The sequence below is a fragment of the Salvelinus fontinalis genome, chromosome 19, assembly GCF_029448725.1.
Source record: "Salvelinus fontinalis isolate EN_2023a chromosome 19, ASM2944872v1, whole genome shotgun sequence".
In the NCBI taxonomy this organism is placed as follows: domain Eukaryota; kingdom Metazoa; phylum Chordata; class Actinopteri; order Salmoniformes; family Salmonidae; genus Salvelinus; species Salvelinus fontinalis.
The window spans coordinates 50,494,682-50,515,599 of NC_074683.1; the positions used below are offsets into that span (position 1 = coordinate 50,494,682).

General features: G+C 53.4%; 1 protein-coding gene across 1 annotated transcript in view; it reads right to left on the minus strand.

Moving 5' to 3' along the window:
* Positions 1-20,918, minus strand: part of LOC129816223 (bone morphogenetic protein receptor type-2-like) — a gene marked incomplete at its 5' end in the record, with an annotated part of 118,220 nt that overhangs the window by 58,906 nt on the left and 38,396 nt on the right. The window lies entirely within an intron of this gene.

Here is a 20,918-nt window from a genome sequence, read left to right on the forward strand (position 1 = left end):
ACTGCATCACTTCTTCTTTATATCAGAAACATTAATCTATTGAAAATCCCCAAAAATTGTTTACATAGTCAACTTACACACAGCTCTGACACACACACTTACCCCACCAGACATGCCACCAGGGGTCTTTACACAGTCCCCAAATCACTCAGCTCTGACACACACACTTACCCCACCAGACATGCCACCAGGGGTCTTTACACAGTCCCCAAATCACTCAGCTCTGACACACACACTTACCCCACCAGACATGCCACCAGGGGTCTTTTCACAGTCCCCAAATCACTCAGCTCTGACACACACACTTACCCCACCAGACATGCCACCAGGGGTCTTTACACAGTCCCCAAATCACTCAGCTCTGACACACACACTTACCCCACCAGACATGCCACCAGGGGTCTTTTCACTGTCCACAAATCCAGAACAAATTCCAGAAAAACGTACAGTATTATATAGAGCCCTTATTGCATGGAACTTCCTTCTATCTCATATTGAGATAGAATAAACAGATAAAGCAACACCTCACAGCACCTCTCCCCTATTGGACCTGGATAGTTTGTGTGTATGTATTGATATGTAGGATATGTTTGCCTTTACAAATATATGTAGTTCTGTCCTTGAGCTGTTCTTGTCTAGTGATATTCTGTATTATGTGTCATGTTTTGTCTGGAACCCCAGGAAGAGTAGCTGCTACATTTACAACAGCTAATGGAGATCCTAATAAAATACCAAACACCCCATAGAGCACCATCCATACTGTACGTGAGGGAACCAGCCGTCTGTCTGACAGTCTGACCCAGATGTTCACATTAGCTGCTTCGACCGTAAAAGAGGAGTGTGTGTGTGTGTGTGTGTGTGTGTGTGTGTGTGTGTGTGTGTGTGTGTGTGTGTGTGTGTGTGTGTGATGAGGTCGAGGAGTGTGTGTGTGACGTGCTTCCGCCCGTCTGGCAGTTGAGTTGGCATCCTGTCTCCACATGTCTGAGCTCAAAACACACAGCCAACCCAGACCACTAGACTAGCAGAGAACTAGACTAGATACCATCAGAGATAAGGCCCAACCCAGACCACTAGACTAGCAGAGAACTAGACTAGATACAACCAGAGATAAGGCCCAACCCAGACCACTAGACTAGTAGAGAACTAGACTAGATACAGCCAGAGATAAGGCCCAACCCAGACCACTAGACTAGCAGAGAACTAGACTAGATACAACCAGAGATAAGGCCCAACCCAGACCACTAGACTAGTAGAGAACTAGACTAGATACAGCCAGAGATAAGGCCCAACCCAGACCACTAGACTAGTAGAGAACTAGACTAGATACAGCCAGAGATAAGGGGCCAACCCAGACCACAACCTAGTAGAGAACTAGACTAGATACAGCCAGAGATAAGGGGCCAACCCAGACCACAACCTAGTAGAGAACTAGACTAGATACAGCCAGAGATAAGGGCCCAACCCAGACCACTAGACTAGTAGAGAACTAGACTAGATACAGCCAGAGATATGGGGCCAACTCAGACCACTAGACTAGTAGAGAACTAGACTAGATACAGACAGAGATAAGGGGCCAACCCAGACCACAACCTAGTAGAGAACTAGACTAGATACAGCCAGAGATAAGGGGCCAACCCAGACCACTAGACTAGTAGAGAACTAGACTAGATACAGCCAGAGATATGGGGCCAACTCAGACCACTAGACTAGTAGAGAACTAGACTAGATACAGCCAGAGATAAGGGGCCAACCTAGTAGAGAACTAGACTAGTAGAGAACTAGACTAGATACAGCCAGAGATAAGGGGCCAACCTAGTAGAGAACTAGACTAGATACAGCCAGAGATAAGGGGCCAACCTAGTAGAGAACTAGACTAGATACAGCCAGAGATAAGGGGCCAACCTAGTAGAGAACTAGACTAGATACAGCCAGAGATAAGGGACCAACCCAGACCACTAGACTAGTAGAGAACTAGACTAGATACAGCCAGAGATAAGGGGCCAACCTAGTAGAGAACTAGACGAGATACAGCCAGAGATAAGGGGCCAACCTAGTAGAGAACTAGACTAGATACAGCCAGAGATAAGGGGCCAGAGAAAGCCAAATGGCATCCTATTCCCTACATAGGGACCTATGGAGTACACTATGTAGGAAATAGGACGCTATGTAGGAAATAGGATGCTATGTAGGGAATAGGACGCTATGTAGGGAATAGGATGCTATGTAGGGAATAGGATGCTATGTAGGGAATAGGATGCTATTTAGGGAATAGGATGCTATTTAGGGAATAGGACGCTATGTAGGGAATAGGACGCTATGTAGGGAATAGGATGCTATGTAGGGAATAGGACGCTATGTAGGGAATAGGATGCTATGTAGGGAATAGGATGCTATGTAGGGAATAGGATGCTATATAGGGAATAGGACGCTATGTAGGGAATAGGATGCTATTTAGGGAATAGGATGCTATGTAGGGAATAGGATGCTATGTAGGGAATAGGATGCTATATAGGGAATAGGACGCTATATAGGGAATAGGACGCTATGTAATAGGACACTATGTAGGGAATAGGACGCTATGTAGGGAATAGGATGCTATTTAGGGAATAGGATGCTATGTAGGGAATAGGACGCTATGTAGGGAATAGGACGCTATGTAATAGGACACTATGTAGGGAATAGGACGCTATGTAGGGAATAGGACGCTATGTAGGGAATAGGATGCTATGTAGGGAATAGGATGCTATGTAGGGAATAGGATGCTATGTAGGGAATAGGACGCTACGTAGGGAATAGGATGCTATGTAGGCAATAGGATGCTATGTAGGGAATAGGATGCTATGTAGGGAATAGGATGCTACGTAGGGAATAGGATGCTATGTAGGGAATAGGACGCTATGTAGGGAATAGGATGCTACGTAGGGAATAGGATGCTACGTAGGGAATAGGATGCTATGTAGGGAATAGGATGCTATGTAGGGAATAGGACGCTATGTAGGGAATAGGATGCTATGTAGGGAATAGGATGCTACGTAGGGTATAGGACGCTATGTAGGGAATAGGACGCTATGTAGGGAATAGGATGCTATGTAGGGAATAGGATGCTATGTAGGGAATAGGACGCTATGTAGGGAATAGGATGCTATGTAGGGAATAGGATGCTACGTAGGGAATAGGATGCTACGTAGGGAATAGGATGCTATGTAGGGAATAGGATGCTATGTAGGGAATAGGATGCTACGTAGGGAATAGGATGCTACGTAGGGAATAGGACGCTACGTAGGGAATAGGACGCTATGTAGGGAATAGGACGCTATGTAGGGAATAGGACGCTACGTAGGGAATAGGATGCTATGTAGGGAATAGGACGCTATGTAGGGAATAGGACGCTACGTAGGGAATAGGATGCTATGTAGGGAATAGGATGCTATGTAGGCAATAGGATGCTATGTAGGGAATAGGACGCTATGTGGGGAATAGGATGCTATGTAGGGAATAGGATGCTATGTAGGGAATAGGACGCTATGTAGGGAATAGGACGCTACGTAGGGAATAGGATGCTATGTAGGGAATAGGACGCTACGTAGGAAATAGGATGCCATTTTGGACGTAGGCTGACAGAAACCTTTATTGGCCATTAAAATTATATTTATTTCTTTGTTTTAAACATTTAAGAAGCACAAGCAAATATGTGATACGTTAACTAAAAACGCAAATAAACATGTGATGCATTAACTAATAACACAAGTAAACACGTAACACATTTAAGCAATAAGGCCCGAGGAGGTGTGGTATATGGCCAATATACCGGCTAAGGGCTGTTCTTAGGCCTGATGCAACGCGGAGTGCCTGGATACAGCCCTTAGCCGTGGTATATTGGCCAATCATCAAAGCCCCCCCGAGGTGACTTATTGCTATTATAAACTGGTTACCAACGTTATTAGAGCAGTAAAAAATACATGTTTTGTCGTAACCATGGTATACGGTCTGATATACCACGTCTGTCAGCCAATCAGCACTCAGGGCTCGAACCACCCAGTTAATAAATAAATAATAACATGTGATACATTAACTAATAACGTGTTACGAAACCAACAGCAAGCCTTACGGATAGATCACACTGGCGTTGTCACAGGATCTTAGACCTAGCCTAACCTGACTGTCTAGAGGTCCTAGCTACATGGTCTGTAACCTGACTCATTATGTCTAGGGGTCCTAGCTACATGGTCTGTAACCTGACTCATTATGTCTAGGGGTCCTAGCTACATGGTCTGTAACCTGACTGTCTAGAGGTCCTAGCTACATGGTCTGTAACCTGACTCATTATGTCTAGGGGTCCTAGCTACAAGGTCTGTAACCTGACTGTCTAGGGGTCCTAGCTACATGGTCTGTAACCTGACTCATTATGTCTAGGGGTCCTAGCTACATGGTCTGTAACCTGACTCATTATGTCTAGGGGTCCTAGCTACATGGTCTGTAACCTGACTCATTATGTCTAGGGGTCCTAGCTACATGGTCTGTAACCTGACTGTCTAGAGGTCCTAGTTACAGGGTCTGTAACCTGACTGTCTAGAGGTCCTAGCTACATGGTCTGTAACCTGACAGTCTAGAGGTCCTGGTTACATGGTCTGTAACCTGACTGTCTAGAGGTCCTAGCTACATGGTCTGTAACCTGACTGTCTAGAGGTCCTAGCTACATGGTCTGTAACCTGACTCATTATGTCTAGGGGTCCTAGCTACATGGTCTGTAACCTGACTGTCTAGAGGTCCTAGTTACAGGGTCTGTAACCTGACTGTCTAGAGGTCCTAGCTACATGGTCTGTAACCTGACTGTCTAGAGGTCCTAGCTACATGGTCTGTAACCTGACTGTCTAGAGGTCCTAGCTACATGGTCTGTAACCTGACTCATTATGTCTAGGGGTCCTAGTTACATGGTCTGTAACCTGACTGTCTAGGGGTCCTAGCTACATGGTCTGTAACCTGACTGTCTAGAGGTCCTAGCTACATGGTCTGTAACCTGACTCATTATGTCTAGGGGTCCTAGCTACATGGTCTGTAACCTGACTCATTATGTCTAGGGGTCCTAGCTACATGGTCTGTAACCTGACTCATTATGTCTAGGGGTCCTAGTTACATGGTCTGTAACCTGACTGTCTAGAGGTCCTAGCTACATGGTCTGTAACCTGACTGTCTAGAGGTCCTAGCTACATGGTCTGTAACCTGACTGTCTAGAGGTCCTAGCTACATGGTCTGTAACCTGACTCATTATGTCTAGGGGTCCTAGCTACATGGTCTGTAACCTGACTCATTATGTCTAGGGGTCCTAGCTACATGGTCTGTAACCTGACTGTCTAGGGGTCCTAGCTACCTGGTCTGTAACCTGACTGTCTAGAGGTCCTAGCTACATGGTCTGTAACCTGACTGTCTAGGGGTCCTAGCTACATGGTCTGTAACCTGACTGTCTAGGGGTCCTAGCTACATGGTCTGTAACCTGACTGTCTAGGGGTCCTAGCTACATGGTCTGTAACCTGACTCATTATGTCTAGGGGTCCTAGCTACATGGTCTGTAACCTGACTGTCTAGAGGTCCTAGCTACATGGTCTGTAACCTGACTCATTATGTCTAGGGGTCCTAGCTACATGGTCTGTAACCTGACTCATTATGTCTAGGGGCCTAGCTACATGGTCTGTAACCTGACTGTCTAGAGGTCCTAGTTACATGGTCTGTAACCTGACTGTCTAGAGGTCCTAGCTACATGGTCTGTAACCTGACTGTCTAGAGGTCCTAGCTACAGGGTCTGTAACCTGACTGTCTAGAGGTCCTAGTTACATGGTCTGTAACCTGACTCATTATGTCTAGGGGTCCTAGCTACATGGTCTGTAACCTGACTCATTATGTCTAGGGGTCCTAGATACATGGTCAGTAACCTGACTGTCTAGAGGTCCTAGCTACATGGTCTGTAACCTGACTGTCTAGAGGTCCTAGTTACAGGGTCTGTAACCTGACTGTCTAGAGGTCCTAGTTACAGGGTCTGTAACCTGACTGTCTAGAGGTCCTAGCTACATGGTCTGTAACCTGACTGTCTAGAGGTCCTAGCTGCATGGTCTGTAACCTGACTCATTATGTCTAGAGGTCCTAGCTACAGGGTCTGTAACCTGACTGTCTAGAGGTCCTAGTTACAGGGTCTGTAACCTGACTGTCTAGAGGTCCTAGCTACATGGTCTGTAACCTGACTGTCTAGAGGTCCTAGCTACATGGTCAGTAACCTGACTGTCTAGAGGTCCTAGCTACATGGTCTGTAACCTGACTCATTATGTCTAGGGGTCCTAGCTACATGGTCTGTAACCTGACTGTCTAGAGGTCCTAGCTACATGGTCTGTAACCTGACTGTCTAGGGGTCCTAGCTACATGGTCTGTAACCTGACTCATTATGTCTAGGGGTCCTAGATACATGGTCAGTAACCTGACTGTCTAGAGGTCCTAGCTACATGGTCTGTAACCTGACTGTCTAGAGGTCCTAGTTACAGGGTCTGTAACCTGACTGTCTAGAGGTCCTAGTTACAGGGTCTGTAACCTGACTGTCTAGAGGTCCTAGCTACATGGTCTGTAACCTGACTGTCTAGAGGTCCTAGCTGCATGGTCTGTAACCTGACTCATTATGTCTAGAGGTCCTAGCTACAGGGTCTGTAACCTGACTCATTATGTCTAGGGGTCCTAGCTACATGGTCAGTAACCTGACTGTCTAGAGGTCCTAGCTACAGGGTCTGTAACCTGACTGTCTAGAGGTCCTAGTTACAGGGTCTGTAACCTGACTGTCTAGAGGTCCTAGTTACAGGGTCTGTAACCTGACTGTCTAGAGGTCCTAGCTACATGGTCTGTAACCTGACTGTCTAGAGGTCCTAGCTACATGGTCAGTAACCTGACTGTCTAGAGGTCCTAGCTACATGGTCTGTAACCTGACTCATTATGTCTAGGGGTCCTAGCTACATGGTCTGTAACCTGACTTTCTAGAGGTCCTAGCTACATGGTCTGTAACCTGACTGTCTAGGGGTTCTAGCTACATGGTCTGTAACCTGACTCATTATGTCTAGGGGTCCTAGCTACATGGTCTGTAACCTGACTCATTATGTCTAGGGGTCCTAGCTACATGGTCTGTAACCTGACTGTCTAGGGGTCCTAGCTACATGGTCTGTAACCTGACTGTCTAGGGGTCCTAGCTACATGGTCTGTAACCTGACTGTCTAGGGGTCCTAGTTACAGGGTCTGTAACCTGACTGTCTAGAGGTCCTAGCTACATGGTCTGTAACCTGACTGTCTAGAGGTCCTAGCTACAGGGTCTGTAACCTGACTGTCTAGGGGTCCTAGCTACAGGGTCTGTAACCTGACTGTCTAGGGGTCCTAGCTGCATGGCCTATAACCTGACTCATTATGTCTAGAGGTCCTAGTTACATGGTCTGTAACCTGACTGTCTAGGGGTCCTAGCTACATGGTCTGTAACCTGACTGTCTAGGGGTCCTAGCTACATGGTCTGTAACCTGACTCATTATGTCTAGAGGTCCTAGCTACATGGTCTGTAACCTGACTGTCTAGGGGTCCTAGCTACATGGTCTGTAACCTGACTGTCTAGAGGTCCTAGCTACATGGTCTGTAACCTGACTCATTATGTCTAGGGGTCCTAGTTACATGGTCTGTAACCTGACTGTCTAGGGGTCCTAGCTACATGGTCTGTAACCTGACTGTCTAGGGGTCCTAGCTACATGGTCTGTAACCTGACTCATTATGTCTAGAGGTCCTAGCTACATGGTCTGTAACCTGACTGTCTAGGGGTCCTAGCTACATGGTCTGTAACCTGACTGTCTAGGGGTCCTAGCTACATGGTCTGTAACCTGACTGTCTAGAGGTCCTAGTTACAGGGTCTGTAACCTGACTGTCTAGAGGTCCTAGCTACATGGTCTGTAACCTGACTGTCTAGGTGTCCTAGCTACATGGTCTGTAACCTGACTCATTATGTCTAGGGGTCCTAGCTACATGGTCTGTAACCTGACTGTCTAGGGGTCCTAGCTACATGGTCTGTAACCTGACTGTCTAGGGGTCCTAGCTACATGGTCTGTAACCTGACTGTCTAGAGGTCCTAGTTACAGGGTCTGTAACCTGACAGTCTAGAGGTCCTAGCTACAGGGTCTGTAACCTGACTGTCTAGAGGTCCTAGTTACAGGGTCTGTAACCTGACTGTCTAGAGGTCCTAGCTACAGGGTCTGTAACCTGACTGTCTAGAGGTCCTAGCTACATGGTCTGTAACCTGACTGTCTAGGGGTCCTAGCTACAGGGTCTGTAACCTGACTGTCTAGAGGTCCTAGTTACAGGGTCTGTAACCTGACTGTCTAGGGGTCCTAGCTACATGGTCTGTAACCTGACTGTCTAGAGGTCCTAGCTACATGGTCTGTAACCTGACTGTCTAGAGGTCCTAGCTACAGGGTCTGTAACCTGACTGTCTAGAGGTCCTAGTTACAGGGTCTGTAACCTGACTGTCTAGAGGTCCTAGCTACAGGGTCTGTAACCTGACTGTCTAGAGGTCCTGGTTACATGGTCTGTAACCTGACTGTCTAGGGGTCCTAGCTACATGGTCTGTAACCTGACTGTCTAGAGGTCCTAGCTACAGGGTCTGTAACCTGACTGTCTAGAGGTCCTAGTTACAGGGTCTGTAACCTGACTGTCTAGAGGTCCTAGCTACAGGGTCTGTAACCTGACTGTCTAGAGGTCCTAGTTACAGGGTCTGTAACCTGACTGTCTAGAGGTCCTAGCTACAGGGTCTGTAACCTGAATGAATGCGTCCATTTATGTGAGAAATCAGCGTTTGAGAACCATGTTGGATTACCTTAAGTCCATGACCAGCTCGGTCTTGACTCCTTTGAGTTGGTGAGCCCAAAAGGATTAGAATGTTCAGATGGTGACCGATTGACAAATTGATACAAAAAGGATCACTAGAAACAGGCACGCCTAAAGGACCACTAGAAACAGGCATGCCTAAAGGACCACTAGAAACAGGCACGCCTAAAGGACCACTAGAAACAGGCACGCCTAAAGGACCACTAGAAACAGGCATGCCTAAAGGACCACTTAAACAGGCATGACTAAAGGACCACTAGAAACAGGCATGCCTAAAGGACCACTAGAAACAGGCACGCCTAAAGGACCACTAGAAACAGGCATGCCTAAAGGACCACTAGAAACAGGCGTGCCTAAAGGACCACTAGAAACAGTCACGCCTAAAGGACCACTATAAACAGGCACGCCTAAAGGACCACTAGAAACAGGCATGCCTAAAGGACCACTTAAACAGTCACGCCTAAAGGACCACTAGAAACAGGCACGCCTAAAGGACCACTAGAAACAGGCACGCCTAAAGGACCACTAGAAACAGGCACGCCTAACGGACCACTAGAAACAGGCATGACTAAAGGACCACTAGAAACAGGCATGACTAAAGGACCACTAGAAACAGACATGCCTAAAGGACCACTAGAAACAGGCATGCCTAAAGGACCACTAGAAACAGGCACGCCTAAAGGACCACTAGAAACAGGCATGCCTAACGGACCACTAGAATCAGGCATGACTAAAGGACCACTAGAAACAGGCATGCCTAAAGGACCACTAGAAACAGGCGTGCCTAAAGGACCACTAGAAACAGTCACGCCTAAAGGACCACTAGAAACAGGCATGCCTAAAGGACCACTAGAAACAGGCACGCCTAAAGGACCACTAGAAACAGGCATGCCTAAAGGACCACTAGAAACAGGCATGCCTAAAGGACCACTAGAAACAGGCATGCCTAAAGGACCACTAGAAACAGGCACGCCTAAAGGACCACTAGAAACAGGCATGCCTAAAGGACCACTAGAAACAGACGTGCCTAAAGGACCACTAGAAACAGGCATGCCTAAAGGACCACTAGAAACAGGCATGCCTAAAGGACCACTAGAAACAGGCACGCCTAAAGGACAACTAGAAACAGGCATGCCTAAAGGACCACTAGAAACAGGCGTGCCTAAAGGACCACTAGAAACAGGCACGCCTAAAGGACCACTAGAAACAGGCATGCCTAAAGGACCACTAGAAACAGGCACGCCTAAAGGACCACTAGAAACAGGCATGCCTAAAGGACCACTAGAAACAGGCATGCCTAAAGGACCACTAGAAACAGGCATGACTAAAGGACCACTAGAAACAGACATGCCTAAAGGACCACTAGAAACAGGCATGCCTAAAGGACCACTAGAAACAGGCGTGCCTAAAGGACCACTAGAAACAGGCATGCCTAAAGGACCACTAGAAACAGGCACGCCTAAAGGACAACTAGAAACAGGCATGCCTAAAGGACCACTAGAAACAGGCATGCCTAAAGGACCACTAGAAACAGGCACGCCTAAAGGACCACTAGAAACAGGCATGCCTAAAGGACCACTAGAAACAGGCACGCCTAAAGGACCACTAGAAACAGGCATGACTAAAGGACCACTAGAAACAGGCATGCCTAAAGGACCACTAGAAACAGGCACGCCTAAAGGACCACTAGAAACAGGCGTGCCTAAAGGACCACTAGAAACAGGCATGCCTAAAGGACCACTAGAAACAGGCACGCCTAAAGGACCACTAGAAACAGGCACGCCTAAAGGACCACTAGAAACAGGCACGCCTAAAGGACCACTAGAAACAGGCATGCCTAAAGGACCACTAGAAACAGGCGTGCCTAAAGGACCACTAGAAACAGGCACGCCTAAAGGACCACTAGAAACAGGCACGCCTAAAGGACCACTAGAAACAGGCACGCCTAAAGGACCACTAGAAACAGGCACGCCTAAAGGACCACTAGAAACAGGCATGCCTAAAGAACCACTGGAAACAGGCATGCCTAAAGGACCACTAGAAACAAAAGAAAAGCCCCGATAGCCACCAAACCAACCAGCCACCTCACAGCTCTCAAACAGGGACCCTGACTAACAATCCCTAATTGCTTATCAACCATGCTCAGCAGATATACAAGGCTGGTGCTGCCCCCTGGGGGACGAAGTGTGGAAGAGGTAGTGTGCTCTCTAAACTCCCTAACCATTTCCCTAACATGTGATGCATGTCTGTAAGCAGACAATGAAATATGTATATGCAAATCCATATTAACAGTGAATTGGAGACTCCGATTTTTCACTTTTAAAATGTACGTCAAACACAAACCAATGATTGCAAAGTTAAACAAACCATACGAGTCTTAATAATTGGTTTTTGGAACTGTCTGTTTCCTGAAAAGACATGAATCTTCTCACACACACACACACACACACACACACACACACACACACACACACACACACACACACACACACACACACACACACACACACACACACACACACACACACACACACACACGTGTGAAGGCAGTAAAAATCCTCCTCAGTGATTAATCACATTCTGAAGCCTTGACGACGGGAGATAGTGTTTCACTGGGGCTGTCTGAGCATGTAAATTAAATTAAGGGGTGTGACGGTGAGTGAGAACAGTGAGTGTGTGTTTCTCTGTGTGTGTGTGTGTGTGTGTGTGTGCGCGTCCGTGTACGTCTGTGTGCTTGTGCACTCCCCAGAGTGTGTGGAGGTGACTCCTACCTCCTCTCAGCAGCTCAGTGTGCAGGTAGGCCAGCCCCCGTGTGACAGAGTGTGTGGAGGTGACTCCTACCTCCTCTCAGCAGCTCAGTGTGCAGGTAGGCCAGCCCCCGTGTGACAGAGTGTGTGGAGGTGACTCCTACCTCCTCTCAGCAGCTCAGTGTGCAGGTAGGCCAGCCCCCGTGTGACAGAGTGTGTGGAGGTGACTCCTACCTCCTCTCACTAGCTCAGTGTGCAGGTAGGCCAGCCCCCGTGTGACAGAGTGTGTGAAGGTGACTCCTACCTCCTCTCAGCAGTGTGCAGGTAGGCCAGCCCCCGTGTGACAGAGTGTGTGGAGGTGACTCCTACCTCCTCTCAGCAGCTCAGTGTGCAGGTAGGCCAGCCCCCGTGTGACAGAGTGTGTGGAGGTGACTCCTACCTCCTCTCAGCAGCTCAGTGTGCAGGTAGGCCAGCCCCCGTGTGACAGAGTGTGTGGAGGTGACTCCTACCTCCTCTCAGCAGCTCAGTGTGCAGGTAGGCCAGCCCCCGTGTGACAGAGTGTGTGGAGGTGACTCCTACCTCCTCTCAGCAGCTCAGTGTGCAGGTAGGCCAGCCCCCGTGTGACAGAGTGTGTGGAGGTGACTCCTACCTCCTCTCAGCAGTGTGCAGGTAGGCCAGCCCCCGTGTGACAGAGTGTGTGGAGGTGACTCCTACCTCCTCTCAGCAGCTCAGTGTGCAGGTAGGCCAGCCCCCGTGTGACAGAGTGTGTGAAGGTGACTCCTACCTCCTCTCAGCAGCTCAGTGTGCAGGTAGGCCAGCCCCCGTGTGACAGAGTGTGTGGAGGTGACTCCTACCTCCTCTCAGCAGCTCAGTGTGCAGGTAGGCCAGCCCCCGTGTGACAGAGTGTGTGGAGGTGACTCCTACCTCCTCTCAGCAGCTCAGTGTGCAGGTAGGCCAGCCCCCGTGTGACAGAGTGTGTGGAGGTGACTCCTACCTCCTCTCAGCAGCTCAGTGTGCAGGTAGGCCAGCCCCCGTGTGACAGAGTGTGTGGAGGTGACTCCTACCTCCTCTCAGCAGCTCAGTGTGCAGGTAGGCCAGCCCCCGTGTGACAGAGTGTGTGGAGGTGACTCCTACCTCCTCTCAGCAGCTCAGTGTGCAGGTAGGCCAGCCCCCGTGTGACAGAGTGTGTGAAGGTGACTCCTACCTCCTCTCAGCAGTGTGCAGGTAGGCCAGCCCCCGTGTGACAGAGTGTGTGGAGGTGACTCCTACCTCCTCTCAGCAGCTCAGTGTGCAGGTAGGCCAGCCCCCGTGTGACAGAGTGTGTGGAGGTGACTCCTACCTCCTCTCAGCAGCTCAGTGTGCAGGTAGGCCAGCCCCCGTGTGACAGAGTGTGTGGAGGTGACTCCTACCTCCTCTCAGCAGCTCAGTGTGCAGGTAGGCCAGCCCCCGTGTGACAGAGTGTGTGGAGGTGACTCCTACCTCCTCTCAGCAGCTCAGTGTGCAGGTAGGCCAGCCCCCGTGTGACAGAGTGTGTGGAGGTGACTCCTACCTCCTCTCAGCAGCTCAGTGTGCAGGTAGGCCAGCCCCCGTGTGACAGAGTGTGTGAAGGTGACTCCTACCTCCTCTCAGCAGCTCAGTGTGCAGGTAGGCCAGCCCCCGTGTGACAGAGTGTGTGGAGGTGACTCCTACCTCCTCTCAGCAGCTCAGTGTGCAGGTAGGCCAGCCCCCGTGTGACAGAGTGTGTGGAGGTGACTCCTACCTCCTCTCAGCAGTGTGCAGGTAGGCCAGCCCCCGTGTGACAGAGTGTGTGGAGGTGACTCCTACCTCCTCTCAGCAGCTCAGTGTGCAGGTAGGCCAGCCCCCGTGTGACAGAGTGTGTGGAGGTGACTCCTACCTCCTCTCAGCAGCTCAGTGTGCAGGTAGGCCAGCCCCCGTGTGACAGAGTGTGTGGAGGTGACTCCTACCTCCTCTCAGCAGCTCAGTGTGCAGGTAGGCCAGCCCCCGTGTGACAGAGTGTGTGGAGGTGACTCCTACCTCCTCTCAGCAGTGTGCAGGTAGGCCAGCCCCCATGTGACAGAGTGTGTGAAGGTGACTCCTACCTCCTCTCAGCAGCTCAGTGTGCAGGTAGGCCAGCCCCCGTGTGACAGAGTGTGTGGAGGTGACTCCTACCTCCTCTCAGCAGCTCAGTGTGCAGGTAGGCCAGCCCCCGTGTGACAGAGTGTGTGAAGGTGACTCCTACCTCCTCTCAGCAGCTCAGTGTGCAGGTAGGCCAGCCCCCGTGTGACAGAGTGTGTGAAGGTGACTCCTACCTCCTCTCAGCAGCTCAGTGTGCAGGTAGGCCAGCCCCCGTGTGACAGAGTGTGTGGAGGTGACTCCTACCTCCTCTCAGCAGTGTGCAGGTAGGCCAGCCCCCGTGTGACAGAGTGTGTGGAGGTGACTCCTACCTCCTCTCAGCAGCGTGCAGGTAGGCCAGCCCCCGTGTGACAGAGTGTGTGGAGGTGACTCCTACCTCCTCTCAGCAGCTCAGTGTGCAGGTAGGCCAGCCCCCGTGTGACAGAGTGTGTGAAGGTGACTCCTACCTCCTCTCAGCAGTGTGCAGGTAGGCCAGCCCCCGTGTGACAGAGTGTGTGGAGGTGACTCCTACCTCCTCTCAGCAGCTCAGTGTGCAGGTAGGCCAGCCCCCGTGTGACAGAGTGTGTGGAGGTGACTCCTACCTCCTCTCAGCAGTGTGCAGGTAGGCCAGCCCCCGTGTGACAGAGTGTGTGGAGGTGACTCCTACCTCCTCTCAGCAGCTCAGTGTGCAGGTAGGCCAGCCCCCGTGTGACAGAGTGTGTGGAGGTGACTCCTACCTCCTCTCAGCAGCTCAGTGTGCAGGTAGGCCAGCCCCCGTGTGACAGAGTGTGTGGAGGTGACTCCTACCTCCTCTCAGCAGCTCAGTGTGCAGGTAGGCCAGCCCCCGTGTGACAGAGTGTGTGGAGGTGACTCCTACCTCCTCTCAGCAGTGTGCAGGTAGGCCAGCCCCCGTGTGACAGAGTGTGTGGAGGTGACTCCTACCTCCTCTCAGCAGCTCAGTGTGCAGGTAGGCCAGCCCCCGTGTGACAGAGTGTGTGGAGGTGACTCCTACCTCCTCTCAGCAGTGTGCAGGTAGGCCAGCCCCCGTGTGACAGAGTGTGTGGAGGTGACTCCTACCTCCTCTCAGCAGCTCAGTGTGCAGGTAGGCCAGCCCCCGTGTGACAGAGTGTGTGGAGGTGACTCCTACCTCCTCTCAGCAGCTCAGTGTGCAGGTAGGCCAGCCCCCGTGTGACAGAGTGTGTGGAGGTGACTCCTACCTCCTCTCAGCAGCTCAGTGTGCAGGTAGGCCAGCCCCCGTGTGACAGAGTGTGTGGAGGTGACTCCTACCTCCTCTCAGCAGCTCAGTGTGCAGGTAGGCCAGCCCCCGTGTGACAGAGTGTGTGGAGGTGACTCCTACCTCCTCTCAGCTAGCTCAGTGTGCAGGTAGGCCAGCCCCCGTGTGACAGAGTGTGTGAAGGTGACTCCTACCTCCTCTCAGCAGTGTGCAGGTAGGCCAGCCCCCGTGTGACAGAGTGTGTGGAGGTGACTCCTACCTCCTCTCAGCAGCTCAGTGTGCAGGTAGGCCAGCCCCCGTGTGACAGAGTGTGTGGAGGTGACTCCTACCTCCTCTCAGCAGCTCAGTGTGCAGGTAGGCCAGCCCCCGTGTGACAGAGTGTGTGGAGGTGACTCCTACCTCCTCTCAGCAGCTCAGTGTGCAGGTAGGCCAGCCCCCGTGTGACAGAGTGTGTGGAGGTGACTCCTACCTCCTCTCAGCAGTGTGCAGGTAGGCCAGCCCCCGTGTGACAGAGTGTGTGGAGGTGACTCCTACCTCCTCTCAGCAGCTCAGTGTGCAGGTAGGCCAGCCCCCGTGTGACAGAGTGTGTGGAGGTGACTCCTACCTCCTCTCAGCAGCTCAGTGTGCAGGTAGGCCAGCCCCCGTGTGACAGAGTGTGTGGAGGTGACTCCTACCTCCTCTCAGCAGCTCAGTGTGCAGGTAGGCCAGCCCCCGTGTGACAGAGTGTGTGAAGGTGACTCCTACCTCCTCTCAGCAGCTCAGTGTGCAGGTAGGCCAGCCCCCGTGTGACAGAGTGTGTGGAGGTGACTCCTACCTCCTCTCAGCAGCTCAGTGTGCAGGTAGGCCAGCCCCCGTGTGACAGAGTGTGTGGAGGTGACTCCTACCTCCTCTCAGCAGTGTGCAGGTAGGCCAGCCCCCGTGTGACAGAGTGTGTGGAGGTGACTCCTACCTCCTCTCAGCAGCTCAGTGTGCAGGTAGGCCAGCCCCCGTGTGACAGAGTGTGTGGAGGTGACTCCTACCTCCTCTCAGCAGCTCAGTGTGCAGGTAGGCCAGCCCCCGTGTGACAGAGTGTGTGGAGGTGACTCCTACCTCCTCTCAGCAGCTCAGTGTGCAGGTAGGCCAGCCCCCGTGTGACAGAGTGTGTGGAGGTGACTCCTACCTCCTCTCAGCAGCTCAGTGTGCAGGTAGGCCAGCCCCCGTGTGACAGAGTGTGTGGAGGTGACTCCTACCTCCTCTCAGCAGCTCAGTGTGCAGGTAGGCCAGCCCCCGTGTGACAGAGTGTGTGGAGGTGACTCCTACCTCCTCTCAGCAGCTCAGTGTGCAGGTAGGCCAGCCCCCGTGTGACAGAGTGTGTGGAGGTGACTCCTACCTCCTCTCAGCAGCTCAGTGTGCAGGTAGGCCAGCCCCCGTGTGACAGAGTGTGTGGAGGTGACTCCTACCTCCTCTCAGCAGTGTGCAGGTAGGCCAGCCCCCGTGTGACAGAGTGTGTGGAGGTGACTCCTACCTCCTCTCAGCAGCTCAGTGTGCAGGTAGGCCAGCCCCCGTGTGACAGAGTGTGTGGAGGTGACTCCTACCTCCTCTCAGCAGCTCAGTGTGCAGGTAGGCCAGCCCCCGTGTGACAGAGTGTGTGGAGGTGACTCCTACCTCCTCTCAGCAGCTCAGTGTGCAGGTAGGCCAGCCCCCGTGTGACAGAGTGTGTGGAGGTGACTCCTACCTCCTCTCAGCAGCTCAGTGTGCAGGTAGGCCAGCCCCCGTGTGACAGAGTGTGTGGAGGTGACTCCTACCTCCTCTCAGCAGCGTGCAGGTAGGCCAGCCCCCGTGTGACAGAGTGTGTGGAGGTGACTCCTACCTCCTCTCAGCAGCTCAGTGTGCAGGTAGGCCAGCCCCCGTGTGACAGAGTGTGTGGAGGTGACTCCTACCTCCTCTCAGCAGCTCAGTGTGCAGGTAGGCCAGCCCCCGTGTGACAGAGTGTGTGGAGGTGACTCCTACCTCCTCTCAGCAGTGTGCAGGTAGGCCAGCCCCCGTGTGACAGAGTGTGTGGAGGTGACTCCTACCTCCTCTCAGCAGCTCAGTGTGCAGGTAGGCCAGCCCCCGTGTGACAGAGTGTGTGGAGGTGACTCCTACCTCCTCTCAGCAGCTCAGTGTGCAGGTAGGCCAGCCCCCGTGTGACAGAGTGTGTGGAGGTGACTCCTACCTCCTCTCAGCAGTGTGCAGGTAGGCCAGCCCCCGTGTGACAGAGTGTGTGGAGGTGACTCCTACCTCCTCTCAGCAGTGTGCAGGTAGGCCAGCCCCCGTGTGACAGAGTGTGTGGAGGTGACTCCTACCTCCTCTCAGCAGCTCAGTGTGCAGGTAGGCCAGCCCCCGTGTGACAGAGTGTGTGGAGGTGACTCCTACCTCCTCTCAGCAGCTCAGTGTGCAGGTAGGCCAGCCCCCGTGTGACAGAGTGTGTGGAGGTGACTCCTACCTCCTCTCAGCAGCTCAGTGTGCAGGTAGGCCAGCCCCCGTGTGACAGAGTGTGTGGAGGTGACTCCTACCTCCTCTCAGCAGTGTGCAGGTAGGCCAGCCCCCGTGTGACAGAGTGTGTGGAGGTGACTCCTACCTCCTCTCAGCAGTGTGCAGGTAGGCCAGCCCCCGTGTGACAGAGTGTGTGGAGGTGACTCCTACCTCCTCTCAGCAGTGTGCAGGTAGGCCAGCCCCCGTGTGACAGAGTGTGTGGAGGTGACTCCTACCTCCTCTCAGCAGCTCAGTGTGCAGGTAGGCCAGCCCCCGTGTGACAGAGTGTGTGGAGGTGACTCCTACCTCCTCTCAGCAGCTCAGTGTGCAGGTAGGCCAGCCCCCGTGTGACAGAGTGTGTGGAGGTGACTCCTACCTCCTCTCAGCAGCTCAGTGTGCAGGTAGGCCAGCCCCCGTGTGACAGAGTGTGTGGAGGTGACTCCTACCTCCTCTCAGCAGCTCAGTGTGCAGGTAGGCCAGCCCCCGTGTGACAGAGTGTGTGGAGGTGACTCCTACCTCCTCTCAGCAGCTCAGTGTGCAGGTAGGCCAGCCCCCGTGTGACAGAGTGTGTGGAGGTGACTCCTACCTCCTCTCAGCAGCTCAGTGTGCAGGTAGGCCAGCCCCCGTGTGACAGAGTGTGTGGAGGTGACTCCTACCTCCTCTCAGCAGCTCAGTGTGCAGGTAGGCCAGCCCCCGTGTGACAGAGTGTGTGGAGGTGACTCCTACCTCCTCTCAGCAGCTCAGTGTGCAGGTAGGCCAGCCCCCGTGTGACAGAGTGTGTGGAGGTGACTCCTACCTCCTCTCAGCAGCTCAGTGTGCAGGTAGGCCAGCCCCCGTGTGACAGAGTGTGTGGAGGTGACTCCTACCTCCTCTCAGCAGCTCAGTGTGCAGGTAGGCCAGCCCCCGTGTGACAGAGTGTGTGGAGGTGACTCCTACCTCCTCTCAGCAGCTCAGTGTGCAGGTAGGCCAGCCCCCGTGTGACAGAGTGTGTGGAGGTGACTCCTACCTCCTCTCAGCAGCTCAGTGTGCAGGTAGGCCAGCCCCCGTGTGACAGAGTGTGTGGAGGTGACTCCTACCTCCTCTCAGCAGCTCAGTGTGCAGGTAGGCCAGCCCCCGTGTGACAGAGTGTGTGGAGGTGACTCCTACCTCCTCTCAGCAGCTCAGTGTGCAGGTAGGCCAGCCCCCGTGTGACAGAGTGTGTGGAGGTGACTCCTACCTCCTCTCAGCAGCTCAGTGTGCAGGTAGGCCAGCCCCCGTGTGACAGAGTGTGTGGAGGTGACTCCTACCTCCTCTCAGCAGCTCAGTGTGCAGGTAGGCCAGCCCCCGTGTGACAGAGTGTGTGGAGGTGACTCCTACCTCCTCTCAGCAGCTCAGTGTGCAGGTAGGCCAGCCCCCGTGTGACAGAGTGTGTGGAGGTGACTCCTACCTCCTCTCAGCAGCTCAGTGTGCAGGTAGGCCAGCCCCCGTGTGACAGAGTGTGTGGAGGTGACTCCTACCTCCTCTCAGCAGCTCAGTGTGCAGGTAGGCCAGCCCCCGTGTGACAGAGTGTGTGGAGGTGACTCCTACCTCCTCTCAGCAGCTCAGTGTGCAGGTAGGCCAGCCCCCGTGTGACAGAGTGTGTGGAGGTGACTCCTACCTCCTCTCAGCAGCTCAGTGTGCAGGTAGGCCAGCCCCCGTGTGACAGAGTGTGTGGAGGTGACTCCTACCTCCTCTCAGCAGCTCAGTGTGCAGGTAGGCCAGCCCCCGTGTGACAGAGTGTGTGGAGGTGACTCCTACCTCCTCTCAGCAGCTCAGTGTGCAGGTAGGCCAGCCCCCGTGTGACAGAGTGTGTGGAGGTGACTCCTACCTCCTCTCAGCAGCTCAGTGTGCAGGTAGGCCAGCCCCCGTGTGACAGAGTGTGTGGAGGTGACTCCTACCTCCTCTCAGCAGCTCAGTGTGCAGGTAGGCCAGCCCCCGTGTGACAGAGTGTGTGGAGGTGACTCCTACCTCCTCTCAGCAGCTCAGTGTGCAGGTAGGCCAGCCCCCGTGTGACAGAGTGTGTGGAGGTGACTCCTACCTCCTCTCAGCAGCTCAGTGTGCAGGTAGGCCAGCCCCCGTGTGACAGAGTGTGTGGAGGTGACTCCTACCTCCTCTCAGCAGCTCAGTGTGCAGGTAGGCCAGCCCCCGTGTGACAGAGTGTGTGGAGGTGACTCCTACCTCCTCTCAGCAGCTCAGTGTGCAGGTAGGCCAGCCCCCGTGTGACAGAGTGTGTGGAGGTGACTCCTACCTCCTCTCAGCAGCTCAGTGTGCAGGTAGGCCAGCCCCCGTGTGACAGAGTGTGTGGAGGTGACTCCTACCTCCTCTCAGCAGCTCAGTGTGCAGGTAGGCCAGCCCCCGTGTGACAGAGTGTGTGGAGGTGACTCCTACCTCCTCTCAGCAGCTCAGTGTGCAGGTAGGCCAGCCCCCGTGTGACAGAGTGTGTGGAGGTGACTCCTACCTCCTCTCCAGCTCAGTGTGCAGGTAGGCCAGCCCCCGTGTGACAGAGTGTGTGGAGGTGACTCCTACCTCCTCTCAGCAGCTCAGTGTGCAGGTAGGCCAGCCCCCGTGTGACAGAGTGTGTGGAGGTGACTCCTACCTCCTCTCAGCAGCTCAGTGTGCAGGTAGGCCAGCCCCCGTGTGACAGAGTGTGTGGAGGTGACTCCTACCTCCTCTCAGCAGCTCAGTGTGCAGGTAGGCCAGCCCCCGTGTGACAGAGTGTGTGGAGGTGACTCCTACCTCCTCTCAGCAGCTCAGTGTGCAGGTAGGCCAGCCCCCGTGTGACAGAGTGTGTGGAGGTGACTCCTACCTCCTCTCAGCAGCTCAGTGTGCAGGTAGGCCAGCCCCCGTGTGACAGAGTGTGTGGAGGTGACTCCTACCTCCTCTCAGCAGCTCAGTGTGCAGGTAGGCCAGCCCCCGTGTGACAGAGTGTGTGGAGGTGACTCCTACCTCCTCTCAGCAGCTCAGTGTGCAGGTAGGCCAGCCCCCGTGTGACAGAGTGTGTGGAGGTGACTCCTACCTCCTCTCAGCAGCTCAGTGTGCAGGTAGGCCAGCCCCCGTGTGACAGAGTGTGTGGAGGTGACTCCTACCTCCTCTCACGCAGTGTGCAGGTAGGCCAGCCCCCGTGTGACAGAGTGTGTGGAGGTGACTCCTACCTCCTCTCAGCAGCTCAGTGTGCAGGTAGGCCAGCCCCCGTGTGACAGAGTGTGTGGAGGTGACTCCTACCTCCTCTCAGCAGCTCAGTGTGCAGGTAGGCCAGCCCCCGTGTGACAGAGTGTGTGGAGGTGACTCCTACCTCCTCTCAGCAGCTCAGTGTGCAGGTAGGCCAGCCCCCGTGTGACAGAGTGTGTGGAGGTGACTCCTACCTCCTCTCAGCAGCTCAGTGTGCAGGTAGGCCAGCCCCCGTGTGACAGAGTGTGTGGAGGTGACTC